This window comes from Neolamprologus brichardi, chromosome 14, assembly GCF_056152115.1.
Source record: "Neolamprologus brichardi isolate AB-2024 chromosome 14, ASM5615211v1, whole genome shotgun sequence".
Taxonomy (NCBI): domain Eukaryota; kingdom Metazoa; phylum Chordata; class Actinopteri; order Cichliformes; family Cichlidae; genus Neolamprologus; species Neolamprologus brichardi.
Window position 1 is genome coordinate 40,853,352 of NC_142117.1, and position 7,237 is coordinate 40,860,588.

At 49.2% G+C, this 7,237-nt stretch overlaps 1 pseudogene; it reads right to left on the minus strand.

The window, feature by feature from the left end:
* Positions 1 to 2,555: 2,555 nt before the first annotated feature.
* LOC148099731 (uncharacterized) lies at positions 2,556 to 5,181 on the minus strand (annotated as a pseudogene).
* Between the last annotated feature and the right edge of the window lie 2,056 nt (positions 5,182 to 7,237).

Genomic DNA, 7,237 nt, shown 5'->3' on the forward strand with positions numbered 1-7,237 from the left:
TATTGCACTGCAGTGGTTTGTATCATATCTATCTAATAGACTCCAATTTGTGCATGTAAATGGAGAGTCCTCTTCACACACTGAGGTTAATTATGGAGTTCCACAGGGTTCAGTGCTAGGACCAATTCTGTTTACATTATACATGCTTCCCCTAGGCAGCATCATTAGAAGACATAGCATACATTTTCACTGCTATGCAGATGACACCCAGCTCTATCTGTCCATGAAGCCAGATAACACACACCAATTAGTTAAACTGCAGGAATGTCTTAAAGACATAAAGACCTGGATGGCCACTAACTTTCTGCTTCTTAACTCAGATAAAACTGAGGTCATTGTACTCGGCGCTGAAAAGCTTAGAAATATGGTATCTAACCAGATTCTTACTCTGGATGGCATTACCTTGGCCTCCAGTAACACTGTGAGGAACCTTGGAGTCATTTTTGACCAGGATATGTCCTTCAACGCACATATTAAACAAATATGTAAGACTGCGTTCTTCCATTTGCGCAACATCTCTAAAATTAGAAATATCCTGTCTCAGAGTGACGCTGAAAAACTAGTTCATGCATTTATTACTTCCAGGCTGGACTACTGCAATTCATTATTATCAGGATGTCCAAAAAACTCACTGAAAAGCCTTCAGCTAATCCAAAATGCTGCAGCAAGAGTACTGACAGGGACTAGAAAGAGAGAGCATATTTCTCCTGTTTTGGCTTCCCTTCATTGGCTTCCTGTTAAATCCAGAATTGGTTTCAAAATCCTGCTCCTCACATACAAGGTCTTAAATAATCAGGCCCCATCTTATCTTAATGACCTTGTAGTACCATATCACCCTATTAGAGCACTTCGCTCCCGCTCTGCAGGCCTACTTGTTGTTCCTAGAGTATTTAAAAGTAGAATGGGAGGCAGAGCCTTCAGTTTTCAGGCCCCTCTTCTGTGGAACCAGCTTCCAGTTTGGATTCGGGAGACAGACACTATCTCTACTTTCAAGATTAGGCTTAAAACTTTCCTTTTTGCTAAAGCATATAGTTAGGGCTGGACCAGGTGACCCTGAATCCTCCCTTAGTTATGCTGCAATAGATGTAGGCTGCCGGGGGATTCCCATGATGCATTGAGTTTTTCCTTTCCAGTCACCCTTCTCGCTCACTATGTATTAACAGACCTCTCTGCATTGAATCATATCTGTTATTAACCTCTGTCTCTCTTCCACAGCATGTCTTTATCCTGTCTTCCTTCTCTCACCCCAACCGGTCGCAGCAGATGGCCGCCCCTCCCTGAGCCTGGTTCTGCCGGAGGTTTCTTCCTGTTAAAAGGGAGTTTTTCCTTCCCACTTTTGCCAAAGTGCTTGCTCATAGGGGGTCATATGATTGTTGGGTTTTTCTCTGTATCTATGAAGCGCCTTGAGGCGACTTTTGTTGTGATTTGGCGCTATATAAATAAAATTGAATTGAATTGAATTGAATGGTGATGATCTGCAGAATTTATTGGAGGATATGACTAATGAAATAAGTAAAGTGAAGTTCTGGCTTGATAAAAACAAATTATCATTAAATTTGAATAAAACTAAAATGATGTTATTTGGAAATAGTACTTTAAATACAATGCTAAGATTAAACTAAATGGTGTTGATATTGAAAGAGTCAGTGAAAATAAATTTCTGGGGGTAATAATAGATGAAAAACTGGAGTGCTCCCGTAAGATATATTCATTCCCAAGTATCACGTAGCATTGCAATACTAAACAAGGCAAAGCAGGTATCACACGGGACATCACTTCATATTCTCTACTGTTCACTGGTTTCACCATACTTAAGCTTTTGTGCAGAGGTCTGGGGCAACAACTATTAATGTCACGGCTGGCGGGGTGAGCCGTGTGGTGTTGGAGGAAAAGGAGGACCCAAAATGCAGGCAGTGACTGATGATTAGAGTGAGGTTTATTTACAAGTGGTGGAGTGGCAAAAACAGGCAGTGAGGGAAGAGAATTCACAGAACAAACCTAAACTGGGATAGCTAAATAACAAACCTGAGATCATATGAATGGGGTGGGAGGCAGAGAGACGCAGACGAGGAACAGGACACCATGAAACACAGACGAGTCGACAACGAACACAGACCGACACCCACTATATATACACACACAAGGTAATCAGGTAATCACACAAAGGAGGGAAGAACAGCTGAACCCAATACACATGAGGACCGGAGGAGACAAGCTGAACACAATGACAACAGACACAGACCTTCAGAACAAAACAGGAAATCAAGAACCCGAACCGGACACAAGGGGGGAGGACACAGAATAACTAGAACAGAGGAAAATAATCATAAAACACAAAACGCTGGGTCAATGACCCAGCACCATGACAGTACCCCCCCTCCAAGGGCTGGCTCCAGACAGCCCAAAACAAAAAACAGACGACCAACCCAGGGCGGGCGGCGGGGGCCCAGGACGGAGCGACCACAACCAAACAAAAAACAAGCTCCAGTGGGCCAAATGAATTGTCCAAAACACAACACGGACTGGAGTTCCTGAACAGGGTCCCAAAACATAGTTCAGGAGGCCGGCCCGGAGGCTGACAACTCAGGAGCCCAGAACAGTTCATCTCCGGGGGCCGACTGTGCACACGGCAGCGGCGGCGACGGGGAAACAGTTCAGGTGGTCGACCGTGCGGACAGCAACGGCGGCGACGGGGAAACAGTTCAGGCGGCCGACCGCGGGGACAGCAACGGCGGTGGCGACACAAGTCCGGAGGCCAGCCGCGCGGAAGTTAGCGGCGGCGTTTGGGAGGTCGTCCATATCGACGATGACGCCCAACAAGCGGCCTGGCAGATGACCGCCGATGTCGAGGCGGCAGTTTGGGACCTGAAGGTGGCGTGGCCCCCGCAGCACCAGGCGAGGAGGATGCTGAGGCTGGACCAGACGAGACGGAAGCTGAGGCTGGACCAGACGAGGCGGAAGCTGAGGCTGGACCAGACGAGGCGGAAGCTGAGGCTGGACCAGACGAGGCGGAAGCTGAGGCTGGACCAGACGAGGCGGAAGCTGAGGCTGGACCAGACGAGGCGGAAGCTGAGGCTGGACCAGACGAGGCGGAAGCTGAGGCTGGACCAGACGAAGCGGAAGATGAGGCTGGACCAGACGAGGCGGAAGCTGAGGCTGGACCAGACGAAGCGGAAGCTGAGGCTGGACCAGACGAAGCGGAAGCTGAGGCTGGACCAGACGAGGCGGAAGCTGAGGCTGGACCAGACGAAGCGGAAGCTGAGGCTGGACCAGACAAGGCGGAAGCAGAGGCTGAAGCTGAGGCTGGACCAGACGAGGCGGAAGCAGAGGCTGAAGCTGAGGCTGGACCAGACGAGGCGGAAGCAGAGGCTGAAGCTGAGGCTGGACCAGACGAGGCGGAAGCAGAGGCTGAAGCTGAGGCTGGACCAGACGAGGCGGAAGCAGAGGCTGGACCAGACGAGGCGGAAGCAGAGGCGGAGGCCGGAACAGGCGACGCTGAAGCGGAGGCTGGACCAGGCGAAGCGGGCGAAGCTGAAGTGGAGGCTGGACCAGACGAGGCAGAAGCTGAGGCAGAGGCTGGACGAGGCGACGCTAATGAGGCTGATGATGCTGATGATGCTGAAGCTGGACCAGACAAAGCTGATGAAGCTGAAGCTGGACCAGGCGACGGCGTGGGTGGAGACACGGAGGCTGCAGCTGGCGAGGATGAAGACTCCGAGGCTGCAGCTGGCGGCGGTGTGGAAGCCGGAGACGGAGGCGCTGCAGCAGGCGGCGGCGTGGACGAAACTGTGGATGCGGCTGCTGCTGCAGGCGTAGATGCCGCTGCTGGTGGAGCAGCTGGTGGCTGGACAGGCTCCTTGGGCCCTCCAGCGGACGAGACAGGAGGCTGGACGGGCGCCTCGGGCCCCCCAGCTGACGAGGAAGGTTGCTGGACGGGCTCCTCGGGCCCTCCAGCGAGAACAGTCACAGGACCAGTGGGCACAGGGGCCCCTGGCAGGCACAGAACAGAACCAGCAGGGGCGGGGACCTCTGGCAGGCACAGAACAGAACCAGCAGGGGCGGGGACCTCTGGCAGGCACAGAACAGAACCAGCAGGGGCGGGGACCTCTGGCAGGCACAGAACAGAACCAGCAGGCGCAGGGACCTCTGGCGGGCGCAGAACAGAACCAGCAGGTGCGGGGACCGCTGGCGGGCGCAGAACAGAACCAGCAGGTGCGGGGACCTCTGGCGGGCGCAGAACAGAACCAGCAGGTGCGGGGACCTCTGGCAGGAACAGATCAGAACCAGCAGGCACGATGGCCTCTGGCAAGCACAAAGCAGACTGCAGCTGCACCGAGCATTGACTCAGCTCAGGCAGCAACAGCCGGGTGCAGTCCTCAGCTGGCTTCTTAACCTCCAGGGGTCCAGAGTCAGCTGGGGGCTGAAACCCAGCCTCTGGGGAGGCCCTGGAGTGCGTTTCAGTCTCAGAACTGGCCAGCTCTTGAGGAATGTTTTCATTGTTGTTGGGTTTGTCTCTCTGCTTAGAATAAGAAGTTGTTGACCTGTCCTTTATGGGTTGAACTGTTATGGCTTGCTGTACCGGAGGAGTTGGTGAAGATAATGGCTGAATAGGTGGCTGAGCTGATGGAGGTGAGACTGAGCGGCTAACTGAGCTAGTGGCTGCTGGGCAGCTAATTGAGCTACCGGCTGGGCAGCTGACTCAAAAAACACAGCCCCGGTATAAACAGTCACACGGTCTGGCAAAACAGACAGAGTGTCTTTTCCACTCACCACAGCCGGCAACTCAGAACTCTCGGGGCCCGGCTGTGGCGATGGGCGTCGGCGGCGTGAACGTCGCTTCCTTCTTGGAGATAGCTCCGACCGGCCGGGTAATTCCACATCCGGCAGGCCGGGCCGCAGATTCCCCGGCGGGCAGTGCAAAACATTCACCACCGGGCTGGGTCGGGAAGCGGTAGCGGCTGGAGGGTGAAGGTGAAGTTCGTTCAGTATGAAATTCTGTGCGAGAGGGTGAACAGAGTCCAGTAGCCAGGAGTGAGCAGAGATTAATTGTTGTAGCCTGGCTTCTACAGCGCTGTGAAATTCCTCCCCCTCATGTTCCAGCCACAGGTTAACCAACCTTGAAACGGAGTCAATCACTCCCTCCCGAAACTCCTGGGAAGGTGCGGATGCTGCTGGGTCCATGTTTGGTCGGCTCGTACTGTCACGGCTGGCGGGGTGAGCCGTGTGGTGTTGGAGGAAAAGGAGGACCCAAAATGCAGGCAGTGACTGATGATTTGAGTGAGGTTTATTTACAAGTGGTGGAGTGGCAAAAACAGGCAGTGAGGGAAGAGAATTTACAGAACAAACCTAAACTGGGATAGCTAAATAACAAACCTGAGATCATATGAATGGGGTGGAAGGCAGAGAGACGCAGACGAGGACCAGGACACCATGAAACACAGACGAGCCGAGAACGAACACAGACCGACACCCACTATATATACACACACAAGGTAATCAGGTAATCACACAAAGGAGGGAAGAACAGCTGAACCCAATACACATGAGGACCGGAGGAGACAAGCTGAACACAATGACAACAGACACAGACCTTCAGAACAAAACAGGAAATCAAGAACCCGAACCGGACACAAGGGGGGAGGACACAGAATAACTAGAACAGAGGAAAATAATCATAAAACACAAAACGCTGGGTCAACGACCCAGCACCATGACTATTAAACCACATTACTTTCACTTTTTACTCTTCAACAAAAAAAGCAGTTCGAATCATCCACAATGCAGGTTACAGGGAACATACAAACTCACTATTTTTGCAGTCTGAAATATTGAAATTTGCTGATCTAGTGAAATTCCAAACAGCACAAATTATATTCAAAGCAAAAAATAAGGAACTGTCAGATTATATTCAGAGTAAGTTATAATTTAAGGGGTTTTTGTAACTCAAAACAGGGAAGGTACGTACAACAGGAAAAAGTTTTTGTGTTTCTGTGCATGGAGTGAAGCTGTGGAACAGTTTGAATATGAAATTGAAGCAATATCCAAACATAAAACAGTTCAAAAAGAGTTATAAAGATATGATCTTCTTGAGCTATAAAGAAAAGGGAAAATGTTGAAATTAAGTGAATGTCACTATTTAGAAAACTTCATGATGTGATATTATAGTATATATTATATCAGAAATCTGTTCACTGTTTTTATTACAGATTATATCAGTAAGTGACTAAATATTGACTGATAACTTATGGCAAAGGGGTGGGATTAAATAAGTGTGTACTTCTTCCCTCTCCCTTTCGACATGTAACTGAATCAGAACAGAAGCAATATTGAAATGTATTAACTTTATTTTGTATAGTATGTTTTTCTCAGATTTTCTTTGCTAAATGTACGTGTATATTGTTTACATGATTGAAATAAATTAACAAACAGGCCCAAATACAGGAGAAGGACAGCTGAGAGTGGAAAAAAATCACAAAAATAAATACTGCCAGATTTTCAACTTCGGTCTACAAGAAAATAAGAAGATCATGGGATTAGCCTCGATTGCACTTTGGACCTATTGACGGGATGCGCTCCGTCCCTTGATGCATGTACACTTTCAATTTCTGGTTGGGCTGCTTGGGTACAAAGTAAGTTTCATCATCAGATGATGAGCTTCATGTAAACATCTGCATGGAAACTGGATGCCTGGACTTCTCTGCTTACTTAGACCAAACCAAACCCTGAATTATGTTGGAAAATATGTGATGTTTTATGAAGGATCACATAAGAAACAACATTTTTTAGTTGTTTTTGAAACTAAAAAACTATTCAAAAAGTTTTAAATAGTTTAGAAAGGACTTTTACATTTTCATAATATTCATGGCTGTGTGGTAAAGCTGACATTATCTCACTTGTAATGGTTCAGATTGGACACTGTGACTGGCCGGTTCTGTGCTCCAGGCCACATGTTTGATACCCCTGGACCCATGCAACGAAGTATAAAAAACCGTGTCCACACTTTGGCCTGTGAAGAGTGAAAGCAGATATACGGCGTGATATCGAGCCAAATGCTTCAAAGTGTTCCTTGATGATGTGATAAAGAAGTGGCGTTCCTCCTCCAACCACAAACAGGAAGCTCATGAAGCGAGCAGTGTCAGTGCTTGTACGACACTCACCACGAGACCTCTGAGCAGGATGGCTGCAGTCGCACAGCTCTGCTTCTCCCTGCTGTTCACTCTCATCAGCAACATTCATG